Source organism: Spermophilus citellus, assembly GCF_964194105.1.
Source record: "Spermophilus citellus genome assembly, chromosome: X".
NCBI lineage: Eukaryota > Metazoa > Chordata > Mammalia > Rodentia > Sciuridae > Spermophilus > Spermophilus citellus.
The window spans coordinates 37242179-37254902 of NC_138190.1; the positions used below are offsets into that span (position 1 = coordinate 37242179).

General features: G+C 41.2%; 2 protein-coding genes across 7 annotated transcripts in view; one reads left to right on the plus strand and one right to left on the minus strand.

Annotated features, from left to right (window-relative positions):
* Positions 1-12396, minus strand: part of NDP (norrin cystine knot growth factor NDP) — a 34326-nt gene extending 21930 nt beyond the window's left edge. Inside the window, exon 1 of the mRNA XM_081276827.1 lies at positions 3910-12396. The gene's annotated coding sequence lies outside the window, so the exon portion shown is untranslated. The remainder of the gene's footprint in view (positions 1-3909) is intronic.
* Positions 1-12724, plus strand: part of LOC308638858 (uncharacterized protein) — a 547213-nt gene that overhangs the window by 480681 nt on the left and 53808 nt on the right. The gene's annotated exons all lie outside the window — the stretch shown is intronic.

The following is a 12724-nucleotide window of genomic DNA, read 5'->3' on the forward strand; positions in this document are numbered from 1 at the left end:
CAACCCGGGTCACTCCAGTCCTGCTCTGGGAGAGCCACGTGGCTGCTCCTCTCTGCAAGTGGGTTCAGGCTCGGGGCTACAAAAAGCCCCCATATCCTATCAACCCCGCAGAACTGGTGCCAAGAATGACATCCTGGGAATACTATGGAGATGAGGAGACCGCATGGGCTGTTCTCCCCGGATGGAACAGGACCCAGGCTGTCTGGAAAACAGACCCAGCAAAGAGCAGTTCACAATGGAAGCAGCTCAGGCGAAGGGAAAAGGGGGCGGGCTAGGAGCGGTAGTGAGCAAAAGAAAAGAAAAGCCACATGCCACCCAGGAAGATTCCAGGGCGAGCAGTGGGAGGAGGTGGTGGAGGAAGGACTTGCAGGAAACAAGTACCCAGACATGGCACTGCCAGTCTAGCTGAATTCTTTTCTGAATTAGATTATGCGAAAGAAAGAGGGGAAATATATAGCCAGCCAGCTGTTCAAAGGCTTACAACCTTGCTTTTATTGTCCGGGTAAGCTGGTGAGGTGGGGCATCAGAGGAATTCCAAACATACCATCCTAGAGAAATTTTAATATGTTCCACAGTGTCATACACGAAGAGGAAATGACAGCTGATCACAGCCAGGACGGGTCACAGCAATTCGGGCCCTGAAGCTCACTCACCCTCCAACAGCCCCACTTCCCCCCTTGGTGTTAGCACTTCTCAGTCTTTCCACCTGCCTCCCCATCCCCTGCTCCTGATGGACTGCAAGGCCAAAGTCGCATTAACTGACTGTCATGGAAAGAGGTGAGGATGGACTCAAAGGTGATGAAGCCAAGAAGCTGAGGGCTGGCTAGGGTGAGTCAGGCATCCCAAGGGAGTCAGAGGCATTTTAATCCAACCACAGGGGATTATCTACTGATAAGGACCAAATCAAGATCCCCGGTGATGCTATCTTCAGGTTCCCTCCCCCACCCCAGTAACCTAACCGCATGATAAAACACCAAACTGGGTCATTGGAAAGCAGCACTCTGTGTGATTCAGAGACCTGTTTTTGGCGAACAACTTCTGGCAACTTTGTCCCAGGGATCTCTTGAATTTAGGCCAAGCCCAGAGGTCATGGGTTTCATGGATCCTGAGAGTAGGACAAGTAAGTGGTGGGAGATAGTGACTGCATCTTTCTCCATGCATGTTTCTAATTCAATGATTCATCAAATGGCCCTGATGTCAGCTGCTGAGTAGGTGACTCACACCCATTCCCCCCACTACCACCATAGAGACAGCATGTGGTCCTTTCCAAAGGGTTCTCAAGAGAGCAGAGCAAGGATAAATTGCTCTTTTTCCAGGCTTCTTCTACTCAGGCTGGTAAGATCCAGGCCACTTTAGCTGTGCAGGTGAGATATACCTGATCTAGAGATGAAGCCTTAAAGGGAACCCTTCAATCATAAATGGAAAAAAAAGGCCATTGATAAGTGAAAATCTTATCAAGTAAATCTAGGAACCAGCAGCTATTTTTAAAGCTTCCTTATAACCAGAAATTTCAAGCTCTGCTTGCCCATTGGTAAAGCCCATTTCAGTACCAAAATCTAACTGGAAAGAGCATGTGCATGGAGAGTCAGGGTACAAGACAATGTCCCATTCACCTTCTCATTCATCAAGACTAGCACAGTGCTAGGCATATTGCAAATGCTTAATAAATATTTATTTTAAATGGTTGAATGAATAATTAACTAGTAAGAATCATAGTTGCTGGGGGCTGGGGTTGTGGCTCAGTGGTAGAACGCTTGCCTAGCATGTGTGAAGCACTAGATTCAATTCTCAGCACCACATATAAATAAATAAAAATTTTAAAAAGGTCCATTGACAACTAAATTTAAAAAAAAAGAATGATAGTAGCTGATTTGTGAGTTTTTAAAATAGAGTGAAACTCACTGGCCACCATTGGTGGCTATGATTCTGAAAAACTCACCACATTTTTCAAGGACCCAGGAAAATAAATGAGTTGGAAATTGTTAAAGGTATTGAAAAATGATTTATTTTTCCCTTGACAGTGTCATTGGAAGTTGAATTAAGATTGAAAACTCCACAGGCACGTTTCCATCTGTGGGTGTCAGCTGCTTGGTCACCAGTCATAAGACCTCAGCTAGTTCTCCCCTACCTGAAACAAATGTATTTTAAAATAAATGATATAATACATTGCATTGTGTGTTCAAAACTCTCATGTAATGATATGAATAATAGTTTAAGAAAATTGTTTTGAGTCAGCTAAATGCTTTGCTAACAGCGGTACTTTTAAGAAAATCACCGTCAAATTTTATAGCAATACAATTCATAGTATGTTTCTTACAGGCTTTCTTGAGTAGTGAATATCCCGAAGTTGTAAATTAACTCATCCAAAAGTCAGATGTTTCATTCAACAATGCTTGTTAGGCTAGTTATTAAAGAAAATCAGAAAAGTTCCAAATAAATTGTGTCCCCACATTGCAAAGAAAATCAGTCGATAGGATTCTGAAGTTCACTTTCAGAAGCAAGACTGGTGAGAAAAAAAAACGAGCAAGATATTTGTATCTAGTCTAAAAGCTCAATTGAGAAGCATTCTGCAATCCCCACTGTATTCAGTTGACCCCCATAGCCAAAACTGCATTTTAGATATCTCTATGCTTTCAAATGCATCTGGTATTTAATGTTATGTGTTGAAGCAATTTGCCCGTGCTAGCTCCTTGTAATTAAAATGCACTAATATCACAAATGAAAAGAGGCATGCTTTGTAGTAGCCAAGGCTTTTAGCAATGACAGTTACAAAGAAAGTAGGAGGGACTCTCATCTTGCCAAATAACTTCCTTTGCCGCACCTGAATCTCAGTAGAGATGGGAGGCTGTCTCTTTTGTGGAGGGTTATCTGGATTTGTCCATTACAATGAGCCTCAGTTACTGTGCGTTCTGAGTCATTAACATTCTGTACACAATCAAACTTCCCGTCCCCCAAGAAAGAGTTATGCCCAGGCCTCCCACAGCTCAATTGTTCATTTAAAGAGAGAATTTGTATTCGGGAGTTTGGAAGGATCCTCCGAATATTCCTCAGGTGTCTTTAGGAGTCTTTCCTTCAGGTCCTGGTCCCTGTACTGGTGGGAGCATCCTTTCCCCATCACTTCTTGGACAGTGTAGCGTTCATTATGCTGCAGGGACAAGCTGACTACTAAAAATAGCCCCTTGCAATAAGGCCAAGGCAAACAGCATGCATTTCCTTGGACATTTTGCCCAATCAAAATCATACAGCAAACCCATCCTCATCTCTCCCCCAGGCTCCCGAATGCATCTATGGATGCGGAGTCCCGCGCGCGTTGAGAGAAGAATGCAAAGGAGCAGGATTCCTGCAAAGCATGACACCAAAAGCTAGAAATAAATGTTGCCTATTGTTTGAAGTCATTCTGAGCACTCCGGCACAGCCCTGGCAGGAGATCAGCAGCACACAGAAGTAGTAATAAAAGTAAACAGTGCGCGTTTTACCTCGCAGGGGAAGCCTGCGTTAATAGTGCCCCCATTGTAAGAGGGATGAGGGCGGTAGGGAAGATACTGGGCTCCAGGAATCCATGTCAGCAAGTTGCTGCTTCTCTGTCCCCTTTTCAGGGTCAAATATAAGAACCATTACAAAGTTACATCTAACTACGCAGAGAGTTTGGAAAGAAAATCTAAGTCAAACCAAAAAAATAAAAAAATATTCTCGAGCTTCTTTGGGAGGCTCCCTGCTCTGTCACAGATTTCAAAGACCCGTTCATTTGAAAAACACAAGGCTAGCAAGCTACAAATTAATGCAAATGAAAGTAGTGCAAATTTCAGTGGTATTTAAAGGTTGTCTCTTTGTCTGAGAGGAGGATGAAATGCTCGGTTTGGAAAGAAGTAATTTCCTAGGCAAGCCGTCAGCGCTTGTTTTCCTGCTTACCTTGGGGGAAACGCAGGGCTCCTTTCTTCTCAGACTTTTCTGAGAGCTAGAAAGAGGTCCTGTTACTTCCAAATGCTTTTGTTCTTCTGTCCCTCTGTCACATGGCTTGCCTTTTATATTTGCAACACACAAAAGTTAGGACTGTTGTTTAAGCGACACAGGGAGAGAGAGAGGGAGAGAGAGAGGGAGAGAGAGAGGGAGAGAGAGAGAGTGAGAGAGAATGTCAAATGGAAAAGTGCCATTGCAGGCATATATCAATCAGGCTTGCGGCCGCAGCAGCGCACTAGCAAATGGGAATGGCACGGAAATGTGAGGCGCTCGTTATCGGGACTCACAGCCGCTGCCCACCGCTAGGCTCCTTTCCACGGAGCATCTTACCATGGGAACAGCGTAGAAGAACAAGGAAGTTTTCTTTTCTTTCTTTTTCTTTTCTCTCTCTCTCTCTCTCTCTCCCCCCTCCTTTGTATTCTGAAAATAATACAAGGCTGAATGAATACTCTGACTTTAATTCTTTTGCAAGCATGTGGCTGTCATAAAGATGTGCAGTCCACAATAGAGACACAGTTTTGGAAATACAAAGACTGGTGGCATTCTGTTTAATGATTCAGCAGCTGACTGGGATAAGTTGAAATGCTAAGTAAGTGAGGGGAAAGATGGACATCAGAAACCTTTCTCAGGCGAAGCTGTTGAAGCAAGTGCAAAAATGCTTCTGCCCTATTTTATCACGATGTGTGTGGGTGGCAAGAGTTCTTTTTTCCGAGTTGTTCATGCATTAAATGATTTTTAGCAGCATATATATGATTAAATTCACAATGGCACTTTAATAAGCACCTTCATCTGCATCCTTTAGAATAAAACTTTTGATCAGATTTAGAAACAATGAGAAATGTTGTGGTCTGTGACTCCTTGAGACATGGGAGGGTGTGACTAACAGGTAAGGCCAAACTACCCCCTCACAATTAGTAGAAAAATGACAAAGGTAACTATGTGTGTGAGTTAAGGACCTGCTGCTGAATAAAACTATGTTATGAGCTATGGGTCCACAAAGGGACATATTTCATAAATTTTGTCTTTAGCTTAAAATTAAGACGGAAAACTGTCAGTGACTTTTGTGGAAAATACAAAGAACAACTTATGAGCTTTTAAATATCAGATAAACTCAGTCTCAGAATAATTTGTTTTATTAGTACTGATGAAGAATTAAACCAATAATATATTTCAAAACACAGATTTCACAAAAGAGTAAATATGTCACAAAACTTAAGAAGAAATTTCTTTTGGGAATAGCAAGTAACCATTGCTGCCCAAAACATCATGTTCTGTTGTATCAGACCTTATACTACTTATTAATAAATTGATGATCACATTATTATTTTCTCATAGAACCTTTGCTCCAAACAGCCCCTGATGTTTACAAGAGCCACCTTGAAATTTACAGTTTTAGTTGGGTGCAGTGGTTCATGCCTGTAATCCCAGGGACTTAGGAGGCTGAGGCAGGAGGATTGCAAGTTCAAGGCCAGCCTCAGCAACTAAGCAAGACCTTACTTTTAAATAAAAAATTTAAAAAGACTGGAGATGTAGCTCAGTGGTAGAACTTCCCTGGGCTCAATCATTATTCAATGCCAGAAACGTTTTTTTTTTTTTTTTTTTTTTTCAGGTTTGCCTCTACCTTTCAATAAAAAGTCCCTTTCCTTTTGCTCTACCTGGAAAACCCTGTCTACCTTGGACCAGTCACAAACAGAATCCACCTAGGGGGATAGAGGAAAAGTGATAAGTTTGAAGCCTTGAAAGAAAACCTGGCCCTTGGCTGATGATGATATTGGCTCAATGTCTTAAAAACAGAAGATCAAAAAACAAATGGAAATTGGGCCTTAAAAATGGAAATAATCTGAAAGGGGAAATGACTTGTCGCTGAGTAAGAACCATGGAAACAGTCATGAATACATTTTCTGGCTCAATTTGGTGGGTCAGATGGGGAGGGAGAATGAAGTCTTTGGCCACCAACATTTTCAAATATCAGAGCTTACTGTCCATTCATCTTTCATCTCTCCTAAGAAACAATTCATGGCTTTCTCAGCCTATGATCACTACTCCACCCTACCATCTTTCACCTTGAGGTTCTTAAGGTCACCCTATCTGCTGTGAAGCAACATGAAAAGGTGTGGCTCTTCCTGGGCAGAGTTTTCCAGTCTTCTATGATCTTCCCTTCTAAGAGTGCACCACAGAAAGTATAAAGATTGCACACACATTGACTTGGCCACAGAAGACAGGCTGTCTCCCAGATGGAGCCCCACAGCTTCTTCCAGCCGTTATTCTGTCAGGGGTGGTGAAGACTACCATCTGCTGCCCCTTTCAAGAGGGACGCTATGCCTGTGCCCATTGGGCTCCAGGGGACCTATTTCTAAGCCTGTCAATAGGTATCTGGCAACAGCAAATCTTTTCAGCACATCACCATTCTTTTTAGAAATGTCACTCTGCCATATGGTAACTTTGCTGGCCATTACTAATACTGCCAGGAAAGAAGGGGTTCCCTTTACATTTCCATCTATGCAAAAAGGAAAGAAAATGCCCCTGCAGTTATTTTATATTCGCTCAGGGTAGGAAGAGTTTGCTGAAACAGATGTCTGACAGCTCCATGGGAAATCCTTCAAGGGACCACTTCTGAGTGTTTTGTTTCTGGTTCTGTTTTCAGGTTGCATCTCTTTTTCTGGGTACCCTAGTGAACATTTGTAAGAGTCATCCAGCATCTAAACACTCCTAGTGGAGTGGATAAGCCCAAGGCAGGTGGTTGACAGGACCTGCCTATTTGCTGTGAAACCCGAAGGAACAGATGATTCCTCTCCCTTCCTCAGGGCAGCTGGAGGAAGCAGGTGTGACCTATCCTGGTGCACCAGAGGAGCCATTTGGGAAGAGTGACCAAGGCCTGCATATATTCAAAGGCTATTCCCTGTGGTCACACTGCAATCAAAAGCCCAGAGGCTGAGGCAGGCCAGTGTCAGGGCAACAGAGTATAGCAATGTGACAATGGGTGTCCTGGGGACACAGGGCCCCCTTGAGGGCAACCATCTGGTCTTTTTGGCTGCATCATGTTGGCTACCATTTTTTGAGCCTGGATCTTCAGCTTGCTGGTGATTCTGTGACTGCAGTCCTTCCCCACCCCCACGCACAGAGATCTTGCCAATAAATTCCTTTCTGCTTTAATTATCTAGAGTTTTTGAGGTTGGCAACCCAGAGTCCTGACCTGAATGCTATATTTTCCAAATTTAGGCAAACTAACATCATTAACATGCAAATAAAAATGCAGCCTCCACTTCCTCCTAGCTACTTTTTCAAACAAATAAATGGTTTCAGATTCATTGTCAATCTGCCATAGCCTCTACTATAACATTGTGAAAATAGAAGATCCTTACATGGGCATATAACAAGATGCATGGTGTCATGTATGTGTGCACAATTCTAACCTTCCAGCATAGTCTATTAGGCACAGTTTATAATTATCTATGAGAATATCAATCTTTATTGTCCCCATGATAATATTTATTCATTCAAAAATACCTGTTAATAATAATAGCAGGGCTGGGGATATAGCTCAGTTGGTGGAATGCTTGCTTTGAATGCACAAGGCTCTGGATTCAATCCCCAGCACCACAAAATAATAATAATAATAATAATAATAATAATAATAATAATAATAATAGCAACTACCTAATGGATGTTTACTCTGTGCCGTGCTCTTCACCAAATAGTCTATGTGCATTGTCTCTTTCCAAGAGATATAACAACAATGCTCTAAGGTAGAGACTATTTTTGTCTATTTTAAAAATAGAGAAACTGAGGCTCTGAGAGGTTAGGTGACTTGCCAGTGGTTGACACCCCAAGCAAATGACAGACATGAATTCTGGCTTTCCTGTCTCCAAGGGATGGACATGGCTTAACTAGTATGCCACAAATTTATAGAAGTTGCTTGAACAGTGCCTGCTACTTGTGGAGGAGACAAAAATAGGATGCAATCTCAAAAGAACAATAAAAATAAAAGCTAAAAGAAATGGGCAGAGGGGTAGGAGGGGTAGGGAGTGGGCAGGGGATTAGCAAGGATGGTGGAATATTATGGACATCATTATCGAAAGTACATGTATGAAGACACAAATTGGGTGCCAACATACTTTATATATAAACAGAGATACGAAAATGTGTGATATATATATGTGTAATAAGAATTGTAATGCATTCCGCTATCATGTATTTATTTATTTTTTAAATCAATAAAAATGTAGGATGCAGATCCAGTTCTTAAGGTGTTTATGATATGGTAGGGAAGAAAGAAACCTTTGCTTATGAAGCCATAAGCCAAGGTAGAACATGATCAGGGCCATAAGAAAAGCAAGAGTTATGATAAGAAGAACTGGTACATTCAGGACAACTCCATCAAGTGTGTGTGTGTGTGTGTGTGTGTGTGTGTGTGTGTGTTGTTGGGGATGAAACCCAAACCCAAGGCCTTGTGCATCCTAGGCAAGGGCTAAACCACTAAGCTACACCCATGGTCCCAGGAGAACTACAAAATGAGACTGGGCTTTGAAGGCACAAAGTGGGGACTAGAGGATGCAGGTGAGTTTGGGGAATGATACACAGTCAGGCATTTTGACTGGGCCTAAACTTATGCAGGGAGGATGTGGTGAGCAGAATGGAGCTAAGCTAGGAAGCTGGGGTCAGATGGGGATTAAAAGGAGAGGGAATAGAAAGATAGTCTGAAACAAAGGAGAAGTTATATAATAAGCAGAAGAAGATGATTGAGGCAGAGGAGCAAAGTAAGTAGCTGACTGGGAGTGAAACAGCTGCTTTCATTCATGCATAGTCATTCAACAAATGTTCTTTTATGAAGAGAATTACTTTTCAAAACTCATGATTATTTAAAAAATCTATGTCACAAAGCCATACTGGATAATTTGAAATAAACTTTGAAATCCAGAAAAAAATTTCCTAATTGCTGCTCTTATCCCTGACACCTAAGCATTGGACAAAACAAGTTTTGATGGTTATGATGGAGCAGCATGTTAACAAGGACAAATTAAAGCAAATTAAAAAAAAGTCTTGAGCCAGGTGCAGTGGTATATGCTTGTAATCCCAGAGGCTCGGGAGGCTGAGGCAGAAGGATTGTGAGTTCAAAGCCAGCCTTAGCAAAAGTGAGGCCCTAAGCAACTCAGTGAGACCCTGTCTCTAAATAAAATACAAAATAGGGCTGAGGATGGAGCTCAGTTGTTGAATGCCCCTGAGTTCATCCCTGGTACCCACACCCCCCAAAAAAGCCTTGAGTATCACTGACTTAAAACATAAGGACATTTATGGTGCTCAATCAGGAAGTGAGCAGTTCTAGGGATGTTACATGTGCTCCATGGTATCATCAAAAACCCAAGCCTTTTGATCTTCTGTCATACTCAACATTAGTGGCTTCTGTTCTCTGGCAGGTCAATTCATGAGAACAAGATTATTGGTGTCAGTCCAGAAATAACACTGAAGTTCAAGAGTCAAGAGGGAAAAATAGAAGAGTTTGTATTTTTTGTAGGCTTCAATCAGGAAGAAGAACTTTCCAGAAACCTCAAAGTCTTCCCTTTACATCCCATTGACCAGAACCTGACCACACATCCAGCCCAATAGCAATCTATGCAAAGGGAGACACAGTTGTCATTATTGGCCTCGCCCAATCACAATTCATGTCTTGGGACTAGGATCATAGCAGTCTAAACAAAATCAAATTCTCTTAGGGATGAAACAGGATAAATGGCAGTTCAGTGGATAATCAGTAGCATCTGCCACAGTGAAAGCCAGTAAATACCCAAGTTGACACCAGGGTGTGATAAATGCTAATGAGGAAAATGAAACAGTGATGAGATAGAGAATAACTAAGGTAGTCAAGGAAGAAGGATGAGTTAATAGGGTGATCAGAGTTGGTCTCTTTTTGGAAATGACATCTGTATTTAAATGCTAAGAGCAAGGTTGGTTAGCAGAAATGCCAAGGTAAAACACAGTGAGAGGGGAAAGTGATAGGAAATGTAGTATCAGAGGTAGTATTAGGGGACTTATATAGTGGTCCCTTGGTATCTGTATGGGATTGGTTCTAGGACCCCCGAGGACACCAAAATGCTCAGATGCACATGTTCCTTAAATAAAATCGAAGAATTTGCATAGAGCCCACATGTGTACTTTTAATCATCTCTAGATCTCTTATAATATGTAATACAATGTAAATGTGATGCAAATAGTTGTTACACTGTTTAAGGAATAAAGGTAAGACCAAAAAAAAAAAAAAGCCTATATGTGTTCAGTACAGATGCCAATTGTTATTTGTTTTCCAATATGTTTGATCCAGGGTTGGTTGAATCTGTGAATGTGGAACCCATTGATATGGAGGACTTACATAAATTTGTAAAACAGTATGGGAAATGTGGAGATTTGTTATAAGTTCAATTTTGTCTCCCCACAAAAACATATGCTAAAAGTCCTGACCCCCAATACCTCAGAATGTGACCTTATTTGAAAATAGTTTTTACAGAGATACTCAAGTTAAAATGAAGTCATTAGGGTGGTCCCTAATCCAATATTACTGCTGTCCTTATAAAAAGGAGAATTTTAGCTGGACCTGGCAGCACACTCCTGTAATCCCAGTCACTTTAGGAGACTGAGGCAAAAGGATTACAAGTTTGAGGCTAGCCTGGGCAACTTAGTGAGATCAAACCACAAAATATTTTCTTGGGCTGGGGTTGTGGTTCAGTGGTAGAGCACTTGCCTAGCACATGTGAGGCTCTGGGTTTGATTCTCAGCACCACATAAAAATAAATGAATAAAATGAAGGTATTGTGTCCAACTACAACTAAAAATAAATATTTTTAAAAAACTTTCTTGAAAAATGGCTGGGGATGCAGGTCAGGGATAGAGCACTTGCCTAACATACATAAGGCCCTGAGTTTGTTCTCCAGTGCTAAACACACACACACACACACACACACACACACACACACACACACACACAAAGATATTTTAGACCCAGAGATAGATATGCACAGAAGATGATGTGAAGACACACAGGGATGGGCCAGCCATGTGACTGAAGTAATGTATCTACAAGTCAAGGAATGCTAAAGATTGCCAGCAAACACCAGAAGCTAGAAGTAAGGAAGGATTCTCCCCCAGAGCTGCCAAAGTCAACACAGCTCTGCTGGCACATTGATTTCAGACTTCTAGACTCCAGAACATTGAGACAATAAATTTATGCTGTTTTAAACTGTCCAGTTTTTTTTCTACTTTGCTATAGCAGTCCCAGGAAATGAATATATTTTTGCTTGCAGTTGGGTGGGAATTCATAGGTGATTTGATGACAATGATTTACATTTTTAGAAGCTCATTCTGGCTCATTTGTAGAGATGAAGCACAGGCAGATAAGCAGGTGGGAAGGAACAAAGGAGTGGTTAGAAAGACGCCATTGTGGTCTTCTGGCAAGAGAAAATGATAGCTTGTACCAAGGTTGAAGTAGAGATGGAATGGAATGGAGAGATTTTAGATATGTTTCAGGGGTAGAATGAATTAAGTTGTTTCTGGATTGGATGTGGGAGGTGGACAGAAACAAACAAACAAACAAACAAACAAACAAAAACCGGTTGAAGCAAGGATAATCCTTGTTCTGTGGTAGAGTAGGGTAAATGTAGGTTTGGTGAAGGGTAGAGATAGAATTATTAATTTCATTTGGAACAGGTTCAGTGAGACATTCGTATAAGACATCCAAGATGAAATGCAGAGAATATGGCTTGCTATATAAGTCTGGTTTTCAGTGGCAATTACAGAGCTGGAGCTCTACATTTGGAGCTTGTCAACTTTTGGAGGGTGCTTAAGCTATGTGGATAATCGAATCACCTAGAGGGGAAAACCAGCTAAAGAAAAGATGGGAACTAAGATGGAGACCTGGAGCTCATCTACATGGAGTGAGTTTGAAAAGGTCAAAGAGATAAGGGGAAAACCAGGAGAGTATGTTGTCACCAGAAAACTAAATAAAAACTTTTGTTTTATATTTTAATCCTAGAAAACTGTTTTTCTGAAACTAGAGAAAGGGTTCTTTGGATTTAGACCTGTGTTTCTTAACTTTAGAATCAAATGGAGAAGTTTTTAAAATATCAATGCTCAGGCTAATCAAAACAGAATCTCTAGGAGTGGGGACTGGGCACTTGGTATTTTTAAAACTCTCTTTGTAACAACAAAAGCACAATCCATAAAAGATATAATTGATAAGTTGGCTATCATTGAAATTAAAAAATTTCATTCCATGAAAGACAATGTCAAGAAGAAAATCCACAGACTGGGAAAAATATTTTAAAAAGACTCATCTGATAATGAACTGTTATCAAAAATATATGAAGCTGGGCTGGGGATGTGGCTCAAGCGGTAGCGCACTCGCCTGGCATGCGTGCGGCCCGGGTTCGATCCTCAGCACCACATACAAAGATGTTGTGTCTGCCGAAAACTAAAGAATAAATATTAAAAATATATATATATGAAGAACCCTCAGACTCAGCTGTAAGAAAATGAATGACCTGATGGAAAAATGGGCAAAATACCTGAACAGACTCTTCACAGAAGGATCTATACAGATGGTAAATAAGTATATGAAAAGATGTTCTACATCATGTCATTAGGGATTTGCAAGTTAAAATGAGATCCCACTACATGTCCATTAGAATGGCTTAAACCCAAATCATTGACAATAACACAACACCAAAAACTAAAGAGGGTGTGGAACAACAGGAACTTTCCATTGATTGATGGTGATAAG